Source organism: Rhamphochromis sp. 'chilingali' (genome assembly GCF_963969265.1).
Source record: "Rhamphochromis sp. 'chilingali' genome assembly, chromosome: 4".
Taxonomy (NCBI): Eukaryota; Metazoa; Chordata; class Actinopteri; order Cichliformes; family Cichlidae; genus Rhamphochromis; species Rhamphochromis sp. 'chilingali'.
Window position 1 is genome coordinate 43,603,902 of NC_137948.1, and position 12,218 is coordinate 43,616,119.

The window sequence follows — 12,218 nt, forward strand, 5'->3', positions numbered from 1 at the left end:
ATTTAAAATAAACTTTTTGTTTTACTTTTTTCTTCAAAATGTAGCTAACTTTTCTAAAAGCAAAGCATTTCACGTTGCCATGGTGCAGTTGAAAGAAATAAAGCTAGATCTCTCTGCTGACTACAGGTTTTCAGTATATTAAAAAAAGATACTTCACAGAGTAAACCAAGGGAAATATAAAAGTTTCACCACCAAATGCAAACCATTCATCGGACGTGTTACAGGATAGATGTATGTATAAAATCCTACAGGTCAGAAAAAAATGAGTGCAGAAACAGCATTGTTTAATGAAGTTAAGAGCAGCCTGCAAAAGAATGACTAAAGTAGGGTCAAGGCTGATTTCCAGCTTAGTGCACAGTGAAATGCATGGACTTACTCTATTTTTTATTGATTAGGTGATAGACGACAGCAGCAGCTGCTTGAATTTTGAAGTATATACACTACTGGTCAAAAGTTTGAGAACACGCCAATTTTTCCAGTTATTTATTGCAATTTAAGTCATTCAAGTCCAATGAATAGCTTGAAATGGTACAAAGATAAGTGGTGACATAGCTGGCCATCGGCCCCCCGGGCATTTATGGGCCGATTTTTTATTTTTTATTTTTTTATTTTTTATAACAGTATAAACAATGAGAGGTGGTGGATTGGCCAGATGCTGGCAGATGTGTAAAAATAACTCAGTTGTTTGGTGGTGGCTGTGGCGGAGCTGCCACAAGAGGCCAGCAGGTGGATGAGAGAAAGGGGAGGCAGGAGGAGGAGAGACCCGAGGCGGCCGAGTGTCAGGTGAACTGAACATCAGGTAAGAAGTTATGACCTGCAGTGTATCTGGGTCAGATATAAACCAAGTTCAGGTGGAGTTTATTTTCGTTGTGCTGACTTTTTACAGTCAGTTACAATAACTCGTACTGCTACTAGCTAGCTTGACGGAGTTTCTATACAGCTGGGTGGTGCTATGATGTTACTGATCCATCCATCCATCCATTCGCTTCCGCTTATTCTTTTCTGGGTCGCGGGGGGCGCTGGAGCCTATCCCAGCTGTCATAGGGCGAGAGGCGGGGTACACCCTGGACAGGTCGCCAGTATGTCAGGGCCAACACACAGGGACAGACAACCATTCACACTCACATTCACACCTAGTGGCAATTTGGATTATCCAATTAACCTATCCCCACAAGCTGCATGTCTTTGGACGGTGGGAGGAAGCCGGAGTACCCGGAGAGAACCCACGCAAACACGGGGAGAACATGCAAACTCCACACAGAAAGACCTGATGGTGGAATTGAACTCAGGACCTTCTTGCTGTGCGGCAACAGTGCTAACCACCGTGCCACCGTGCCACGTAATATTTTCTCTGAAAATATTACGTGTTTTGTGTTGAGGTGAAAAGGAACAGTTTGTCCCGGACTTCAGCTACAATGAAAAAGACACAAAGCTGGAGTTATTCTGTGTTTACGCTGCACAGCTGCCTCTTCTTCTCTCATTCTCTCCCCTCCCTCTCCTGTTTCTACTTCAATCATGAAACTGATCAATGATCAGCTGATCGTCTCTCTTGTTTGTTTATCGCTCACTTTGCGCCGAAAGAGGAAACCAGCAGATGTCGCGCTAAACAACAGCAGCACGTTTAAGCTTGATCAGCTGTTGTTAGAATGTATTTAATATTAATTTCTAGTATCAGCTGATGTTTGCTGGAGCCACAGCTGTAAAGCTGCTGGTCATGATATGGTTTGGATATGTGGTGAGAGGGAAACATGAGGATGAAACCAGGAGATGTCCTTACTGAACCATCAGAGCTGAACAGGTGATGGAGAAACAGGTTTACCTTTTAGGTGACATGGATGAGTTGAAGTTATGAACTGTTTCTGAGAGACAAATAACACCAGGATCCTTTTCTAAGTAGCTGACAGCTGGTAACTGTGCAGGGGCGGGTCTAGCAAAGTGTTGCCAGGGGGCAGGTAGGCATTAACAGGGAGAGGGGGGCACAAAGAAATACTTTTCTTTCTTATTCTCATTTAAAATGTCTCACTTTTATTAAATAATTATGTGAATCTTACAACCAAAGTTTTTATCTGATGTACAACGTATAGAAATCTTACATATACCAACAAGACTGTACATCACTGTCACCACAGCGTCTGTTTTCATTCAAAGGCTTTATGGCTTTAATACCTGGGGGGCCGGTCTCTAGTCAAAATGCCCGGGCCGATTTTTTGTCCCAGTCCAGCCCTGAGTGGTGAACTGCCAGAGCAGAATTATACAAAAAAAGCCTTTTCAGGGAACACAAAGCGGGCTAACAAATTAAAGCTGTTCCAATGTCTTTAAAATTTATTATTGCGCTTGTTGTTGCCCCAGTCCAGAATGAAGAAAGCATTGCCGATATCGAGACTCAAAAATGTCTGAACACCGACACAGATTCCAGGATGTATTTCCTAATGAAGAGTTGATCCCAAAGCACCAGTTTTTAAAGCACCGCACTAACAAAGGCTTTTGGACCTGGGATTGCTCTCCGGACAACAAACACAGTCAGTTTAAACAGATTGTAAGGCATACTGGCAACTTTGACAACATACTCTTGTTCTGCTTTCTGACATGGTCACCTGTCAGGGAACTCTAAAGGCATGATTGTGACTTATGGTTCTACTGCAGGTCTTCCTGATTTTGCAGAGATTGTTTAAATGGCACTTTTAGGGGAATGAGTGCCTTTTATTGTAAGAAGACAGATGTCCTGCTCCACATCTGCCTCCAGTGTTGAGCGTCATCTCTCTGTGTGTTCTGTTTTCCAAGACATGGAACGAACTGTGAGATTCCTCATTGATCATGAAGTCAGGAAACTTAACCTCAACAGTGGCACACCATCAACTGTGGACGAGTTGGTTGTAGCTGTTAAAGAAACAAATTTCCATCCCCACAGATATAAAACTCCAATACAAAGACGAAGACTTTGATGACTTCTTCACCCCAACTTTCACAACTGAAGTAAAAGATAAAGACACGCTTAAAGTAGTGCAAGCACCACTAAGCTTAATACTGACAGCTGTTCCCCAGGAAGAAACACTTGAAGCATCTTATCTGAGCTCGCTATGCGAGTCTGTGAATCTCTCTGTGGACTCCTGAGATACTGAGTCCTTCCCCTTGTGAAAGGCAGAACCCGTGGCCTGCTGTGTTTCCCATTCCAACTTTCTCTACAACTGGAGGAGATGTGAAGTGGTTGTCCAGAATTCAAGGATAGATGGCCTGCTCTTTTCGAACCATTCCAGGTAAGCGATTTGCCATTTTATTCTGAATCCGTATCTAGTAATTTATATTTATATTTATAAAACTATAGTCCAACATTCAGTTTGTCATTGTTGTCCACTCCAAGAACAAAGTAACTCTAGAGTTAAAAAGAGCGATGGAACTCTGAGATGCCTCGTTGAGCATGTGGGAGACAGTGGACAGGCTGGATCACTCTTACGTACAAGCTTAAATCAATCCGGTTTTTGTGAACTGACTTAATTGTGAATGCCCTTTCAAGATGTTTTTATTTTATAGTTTCCATTCAGGTTTTTTTGTGCACACACTGAAAATGCAAATAAGACCAAGTGGATGGAAATTCCACCTTCATTTAATGGACAGGATCTTGTTGAGTTTTCACGGTGGTCTTCCCAGAAACTGAGATTATCTGAATTGAATGACATCATGAAACAAAACGTTTAAAAAAAACTGTCTTAATCATCGAAGAAATCCCAGTATTTACTGATGTTAGCCAAGGCTTGCAGCCTATTCCTTGGGGTGATATGTGCCCTTAATCTCTAGTATTGGCCCAAACTTTGGAGCTCTTTCAAAGTGTTTTTGTTGGACCCAAACCAAGCCCAAGGCTTATGACGCTCAAAAACAAGCTTCTAGCCTAGGCAATCAACTTGACTGCTGGCCCTGCAATGGTGAACAACTGCTTGGTTTTCTGTTCAAGGATGTTATGCAAGAACAGAACTGCATCAGTGGAATTCTTCAGGATCTTATAGAAATGGGAAGTTTTTAATGTGAAGGTTTGATAACAAGCCAAAGTTTGTAATTTCTGGTGTTTAAATCGTTTCAAAGGCCTGTTTTCTGTTATGTTTTACACACTAAAATTCTCTACTGTGAAGCTACACTTTAAATTGAATTATTAGAGTGGAGAGATTTCAATATATAAAACAGTTTTATTTGCTGTTATTTATCGTCCACTTGCGCCTTACTCACAGTTCCTGTCAGATTTATTTTTTATCTGATTTACTTCTCAGCTCAGATAAGATAATTATTGTGGATGATTGTAAGCTCCATGTAGATACTGACAGCCTCAACAAGGCATTAATCTAATATTAGACTCAACTGGCTTCTTTCAAATGTAAAAGAAGCCACGTATCACTTTAATCACAGTCACTCTTGTTCTGACATATGGCATAGATAACGATATGAAGATAAAGATTCCTTTATTGTTGCTGTTTGGACACTGCTCAGTGAAATTAGGGCAGACCTTAGGTTTCAGCAGACTAGCATATATACATCCTTGTTTAAACTCATGAATTAAATAACCGTACAATAAAATAGTAAATATAATAAGATAGCAAAAATAAACCAAAATGAGCAAAATAGTAAACATAATGACATTAAAATAACAAAATATAAAAGTATAAATACACACAGTTCTGCTAAAAAGGATATTGCACTTGTTGTTAGGTAGCTGCAGCCATAGAGTGTGGGTGTCATCATGTGTTGTGTCGTGGTATGCTGGTGTTCTATTGAGCACCAGTATTACTTTAACCTTAACTAGTAATACCTTCATTTCTTCATAATAATAAAATACTCGAAACCATCCCACAGATGTAATATTATCTACAGCTACTCTTAGTACCATTGATGTTAAGTTAGACTCTTTTTCTCCAATTGATCTTTCTGAGTTAACTTCAATAATTACTTCCTCCAAACCATCAACGTGTCTTTTAGACCCCATTCCTACAAAACTGCTCAGAGAAGACACATTCACTGCTAAGAAACCACGCTCATGTTTGTGTGGCCTATCATAATTCAGATGTTTTATTCTTTTCTAGACTCTCTTTAGTTTTTGAACTTGATAAATGAATAAATAAATATATATATTTTTACCCTTTCAATTTTTTATGAAATCACCTAAAGAAGAAAAATCAGCTAATGGAGACATGACTACATCCCCTTTGCTGAATTTTAAATAGGTATTTTGTGAAAGTCAAGCTGAATTACTTCAGAAATTATATGCTTCCAATTACTGAATCTGTTGGGGGCTCGAAGAGTTGGCTCATGGTTTTGGGGGATGTTCTGTGGTGCACAGAGAAATTACTTTTTCATTGTCTTCTTTGCTTGTGCATTTATACACCACTGCTGGGTTTACACTTTGTCTCCTTACCATTGCAAGTTGCTTTAGTCACAGGGGATTGTTGAACTGGTGGTTTAAAAATAAAACCTATCTGAACTCAATCTCTAAATGTCCCCATCATTATCTTTCAGCTCACCTTATTTCTGCCAACAGCCAGTAGAGGTCAAATCTCCAGCAAAACTTAGAAAGCAGAACAACTTTCCTGTATACTCAACCTTTCTTTACAATAACTTTGAATGCAAAGCATGAGGATGCTGTAACTGTGCTCCTGTCTCAGGGAGCCTTTTCCGGTATGAGCAACTCAACTCAAACAGCAACAACAAAAAAGCGATGGACGTGTCCTATTGGACCTTCTGGTTTTGTGGTTGTGTTTCTGCACATGTAAATGAGTGTTTGTGTGTGTTTGTTTGTTTAGAGAGTCACTGAGGGCATTTAGGGTCAGAATGTCAAGACGGGCCGACCGAAAGTTTGTGATCTTTGACCCTGGCTTGTGTCCAGATCAAAATATGTAGATCCTTCCTGTGCAACACACACACACACACACACACACACACACACACACACACACACACACACACACACACACACACACACACACACACACACACACACACACAGTGCAGTTGTGTGGCAGATATATGGGCTGGAATGTGGCCATAAAAATAATGCAGAATCACACTGAGCTTTTATAGTTATAGAAACAAGGGTGGGAGATGGAAGTGGGAGTGGCTGAAAAACGCGAAAGGGGCATGAAGCTGGAGAGGACGATCTGTGTCAATATTTGTATAAACAAAGCAATTTTATAACTGAAGCTCCTTAGATTAGCTACAGATTTATGAATCATCAGTGCCGATGCTAAATCCTCTTTTCGTGTTACAAAGCAACAATAGGATTTGCTAAAGAGTGTGCAGTGTCCATGTTTGTGACTGAACAATGCATGCAATTTATGTAATAGTGTGAACGTATTGATAACTCTTCAAACAGTTAAACAGCAACAGATGACCTGTCGTCATCTAAATCAGCTTGTTTTCATCTAATACGTGTAAACTTGTTAAATTTGTAAGAAAAGTTTTAGTCTGAAAAATCTTTATTTCCCTGGGGAATAATGAAGTTCAAGGTCATTGGTTACTCGTTAGTCCACTCAGGAATTTGTGACAGAAAAAAGGGAAAGATGGCTTTGAGTTTCACCCAGAATGTCCTGATCAATGTGCTATATTAAAAGACAAGAAAAACAAAAACCTAAAAAAACAGTTTATACCAAATACACGGGCTTTGGAAAGTTTTTAGAATCAAATAGTGTCTGCAATTACATTTCTTGATGTCATACAAAAGTAACTGAATGAAATTTGGGGGAAAAAGTCTTCGCCATCATCTGTGATGACAAATACTCCCTGTATGTCCTTTATGTTGTATAGCTTGGCAGGGGCTCCTCTTTTGTGTCCCTGTGTGTATTGCATCTGTTCCGCCTGGCTGCTAGGCTGATTATCCAGACAAGGCATAAATGCTGGGTGGCCCTCTATTGGCCTGGTGTCTCCTCTGCTTAAGATCAGGGGCCCCAGTCACCTGATTGTCATAAAAACAACTTTATTAGCTTCTCTGGAGCCAACTAGGTGTGTCTGTGTGTATGTGTATGTGCATGTATGCTGGTAGTGCTCTGTGTAGGGCCATACCAGTCACCTGATCCTCATAAAAAGATAAATGGTCCATGTTCCAGGCCATTTATTATCGTTGCTGGAAAGAGGTTTTTGAAGCATGCTGTTTGTTTATAAATCTACTTTAACTTAAAAAACACTGCACTGTATTTCCAGACAAGAATGATGCAATTCTATATCTAAATATCCAAAGAATTGATTTTTTATAAACATTTTTATTTGATAGGAGTCTAAATGGATTTATACCAAAGATGGGATAAAAACAAAAACAAAGCCCAAAGCATTGAGAGGCTCAAGAAGCACAACAGGATAAGAGCACATTGTCTTAGTTTTTTGTTAAAGTCGTTTGTAGCCATATTTAACCATTAAATGAAAGTGGCTGCACCACCTGCCTGTATTCAAATTCAAATTCAAATTTTATTTGTCACGTACACAGTCATACACAGTACGATATGCAGTGAAATGCTTGGACAACTGCTCGTGACCTAAAGAGAACAAAAAAGGAAAAGGCTATGAATAAGATAGGAAATAAATATGAAAAATTAAAAAGGGTAAATTTAACTAGGAAGGAATAAAATATAAATTAAGGTTAAAAATGAAATAACTGTACAACACAAATTAGAATGAAGGGTAAATTTAACTGGGAAGAATAAGATAAAATATATAAATTAAAGTTGAAAATAAAATAACTGTACAACAAAATACACAATATAGAACTATATAAGAATGTATGAAGAAATATAAATATAAATAAATATATACACAATAACAGCAGCTGTACAAGTATTAACCGGAAATGAAGAATATAGTGACCAGTGTTGTGCAAAACCAATGTCCAGAAAGTCCAGTGTGTGTGTAAGAACCGTATGTGTGGGTCAGTACTGTGTGGTGGTGTGATTGAGAGACCGTATCGCCTGCAGGAAGAAGCTCCTCCTCAGTCTCTCTGTGTTGGTCTTCAGGGAGCGGAATCGCTTTCCTGACCTCAACAGAGAGAACAGTCTGTTGTTGGGATGGCTGAGGTCCTTCACCATCTTCCTGGCCTTGGTCCAGCACCGCCTGCTGTAGATTGAGTGCAGGTCAGGGAGCTCGGAGCGGATGGTGCGCTCAGCTGATCGCACAACCCTCTGTAGAGCTCGTCTGTCCTGCATGGTGCTGTTCCCGAAACAGGTTAAGATGTTTCCCGCCAGGATGCTCTCTATGGTGCACGAGTAAAAGTTCCTGAGCACCTTGGAGGGCAGTTGGAAGTCTCTCAAGAGTCTGAGGTGGTAGAGACGCTGACGGGCCTTTTTCACCACGGTGTTGATGTGACAGGACCATGACAGGTCCTGCGTGATGTGAACTCCGAGGTATTTGAAGCTGTCCACTCTCTCCACTGGGCACTCGTTGATGACGGGGGTCTGGTAGTTCCTCTCCTGCTTAGTGCTGAAGTCCACTATCAGCTCCTTTGTCTTACTGACGTTTAGAAGGAGGTTGTTCCTCTGGCACCAGTTCTCCAGATTCCTAATCTCCTTCAGGTAGGCCGTCTCGTTGTTATCAGAGATCAGGCCCACCACGACGGTGTCGTCAGCAAACTTGATGATGGTGGTGGAGCTGGTAGTGGCCACACAGTCATATGTGTACAAAGAGTACAGCAGGGGGCTCAGAACACACCCCTGGGGGGCTCCAGTGCTGAGAGTGGTGGAGGCTGAGACATGTCCGCCCATCCTTACTGCCTGTGGTCTGCCAGTTAGGAAGTTGGAGATCCACTGACACATAGATGAGCTGAGTCCCAGATGCTCCAGCTTGGTGGTGAGTGTGGAGGGAATTATGGTGTTAAATGCAGAGCTGTAGTCTATGAAGAGCATTTTAACATAATTCCCCCTTCTAGTGTCCAAGTGAGTGAGTGATGTGTGGAGGAGATGAGAGATGGCATCGTCTGTGGAACGATTTGGACGGTAAGCGAACTGTAGTGGGTCCAGTGTGTCTGGTAGTGAAGAAATGATGAAGTCTCTGACCAGGCGTTCAAAGCACTTCATCACTACTGAGGTGAGGGCTACAGGGCGATAGTCATTGAGAGAAGCAGGGTGGGGTTTCTTCGGGACAGGAACAATGATGGACTCTTTGAAGCATGTGGGGATCACCGACTGAGATAAAGAGATGTTGAATATCTCAGTGAACACAGGAGCTAGCTGGTATGCGCAGTCTCTTAGGATACGACCTGGGATACCGTCTGGTCCTGCTGCTTTCCTGGTGTTCACTCTCTTGAAGGCTCTCCTTACTTCATGCTCGGAGATGACGAGCACATTTCCGGTGCTGGCAGTATCTTCCTGTCTGCAGCCGTTAGCGCCGCTAGCACTAGCATTGTTGGAGTCCTTAGCTGCAGCCTCGAAGCGAGCATAGAAAGTGTTCAGCTCGTCTGCCAGAGTCACGGCCGCGTTCGTCATACCGGTTGTTGGTGCTTTATAGTCCGTTATTGTCCTTAGTCCCCGCCACAGGCTCCTAGAGTCACTCTGTTGGAGTTGTGACTCTAGTTTCCTCCCGTAGCGCTGCTTCGCCTCTTTCACCGTCCTCCGCACGTTATATGACGCGGCTTTGTACGGGTCCATGTCCCCCGTCATGAGTCCCGTGTTGTAGGCAGCGGTGCGGGATCTCAGAGCGTCGCGGATGGTTTTATCCACCCGCGGCTTCTGGTTGGGAAACGTTGTGATAGTCTTTGTCTCCACGGTATCATCCGCTAGTTTCCCGATGAATCCCACAACCGCTTCCGTAAACACGTTGACGTCATCGTCGGAGCTGTTTCTGAACATGCCCCAGTCTGCGTCATCGAGTGCGTCCTGTAACGCGGCCACCGATAAGATGGCGCCGGTGAGGTCGGCTGCCGTCACGACTGCTCCGACCACTTTTTCTTTGTCTTTGTTTTTTAAGTTAGTTTTCAGCGTTTCTAAATCGGCAAAATCATCACCATTGGGTACATTAGGTATGACAGTGACACTCTTGTTTCTATTGGTATACAATGTACTCACAATTCGAAGTTTTTAACTCCGGATCCGAGCTGGCCGAGTGAGATCTCGAGGGAGAACAAAGGGAAGCGGCGGCGGCCTAGAAGGAAGCGAGCCGGCGTCAGGAACAGGCTGAGAGCTCGTGCACACCGCACACCTCTGCCTAGCATCCTGCTCGCCAACGTCCAGTCACTGGAGAACAAGCTTGACGACCTCAGGGCCAGGATAAAGTTCCAGAGAGACATTCGGGACTGCAATCTCCTCTGCTGCACCGAGACATGGCTGAACCCAGCGGTGCCGGACCACGCCATCCAGCCGGCCGAGTTCTTCTCGGTTCACCGCATGGACAGGACACGGGACTCGGGGAAGTCAAGGGGAGGCGGCCTGTGTTTAATGGTGAACAACAACTGGTGCAACAGTGCGAACGTTGTTCCTCTCACACGCTCCTGCACACCAAATCTGGAACTACTGTCCATCATGTGTCGTCCTTTTTATCTACCTCGGGAATTTACATCGGTCATTGTAAGTGCCGTTTATATTCCACCACAAGCGGACACGGTCACCGCCTTATGCGAGCTGCATGAGGCACTCACACAGCACCAGACACAACACCGGGACGCTGCGCTTATTGTGACGGGGGACTTTAATAGCGCCAACCTCAAACGCGCAGCGCCGAACTTTTATCAACACATCACCTGCCCCACCAGGGGTGTATTATGGGAACGGCAGTCATTTGCCAATCATTTCATTCCAGAGTGATATATATTTTAATAATATCTGAACTGCTTGTACAGAAAGCCTGGGACAGGATCTCCTTGTATTTGGCTGTATTATTCTGACCACTCTATTTGCTGCAGAGAGGTAATGCCATAGCATTTTTCATTATTTGCTGCTACAGCCATCTTTCTTCACTATGAACCTGTCAGTCAAAGCAGCAGTGCCCCTAACAATAAAGAATAAATGAATCTCCCAATATAATAAACTGTAAATATAAAGGTGCAAATCACTTACAGAAATCATACTTAATTTTATAAATGGCTGCTGAATTGATTCCTTTCTCAAGTCGTCCCTCAAAGAATTGCAATCTTTACTTTTTGGTTTCCTCTTTCAGTCTGGGAGTCTGCTGCTTGGCTCTGCTTTGTTTATATGCCACAAACAGAGTCAAGGGATGTATTGCTAATCTTCTTAAAGAGTTATCATCATACAAAAGCTATTCTTGAGAAACTGGACTGTGCTTGGTCACTCCTTTAAGGTTACAGTTCAGTTTTATTTATATACTGCCAAAGAAAGTCACCCAAAAGTGCTTCATACTGCAAAATGATACAGTACAAGAGATTGTTGGAAACCCCCAACAATCACCCTGTGAGTAAGCACCACGAAAGTGAGAAGAACAAACTCTCTTTCCCCAGGAAGAGATGTCCAGAGACAGGCTCAGGAAGGATAAACTGTTTGGCACAGCTGTTTGTGGGGGTAAGCTGTTCCTTTCTTCAGTGTGTGGTATTTGTTGATAACCGTTTGTTGTTCATCTGACAGTTATTTGTGTTCTGACTCTATACTTCTCACGTACATTGACCTGGTGTCTGGTTCTTAGACCTGGTTCTTAGAGTGACTTTTTTTTGCCTTTGCTGATTCAAATAAGGATTCATGTTAGATAAGAAAATTAACAGTTTTGGATAAGAAAGTTAACTGTTTTTGTTCAGCATCAGGATGTGGGAAAGCTATAAAGGAATGTTAGTGTGTTTAGTATTTGTTTTGTGGAGCAAATGCTGAACAGGAAACTAAATAATGTGGATATATCTTGATTTAAAAACAAAAGTAAAAGAAACCCTAACAAGCAGAAAAAGAACACGGTGTAATGCCCCTTTATGCAGGCTTAAGAAAGAATCCATCTCAGTGTCAAATCCTACATTGTTTCTTGTGTTATCTTTTCTCACTGACAGTTGGGAGGACAATGCAGACAGCTGGAGGAGAGCCAGTCATATAAATGAATGTCTTCCTTCATTTGGAGATATACCAAAAGCAAAAGAAGATACATGGGAAATGCAAGATGAAGCGTCAGAAAACAGCCAGAGTAACAGATGAAAGCATGATGCAATGCAGGAATTTAGCGATTCTGGAATTCCAGAAAAGTCAACTAATATTCTGTCAGCAGCTGACAGAAGCACAGAGCTCTGTATATATCTGTACTGGGAGATATTGTTTTCATTTCTATACACTTCCTGT

General features: G+C 42.3%; 1 long non-coding RNA gene across 1 annotated transcript in view; it reads left to right on the forward strand.

The window, feature by feature from the left end:
* The first annotated feature begins 3,057 nt into the window (after positions 1-3,057).
* LOC308396207 overlaps positions 3,058-12,218 on the forward strand; it is a 31,871-nt gene continuing 22,710 nt past the window's right edge. Inside the window, exon 1 of the long non-coding RNA XR_013971530.1 lies at positions 3,058-3,254. This is a non-coding gene — a long non-coding RNA (uncharacterized lncRNA). The remainder of the gene's footprint in view (positions 3,255-12,218) is intronic.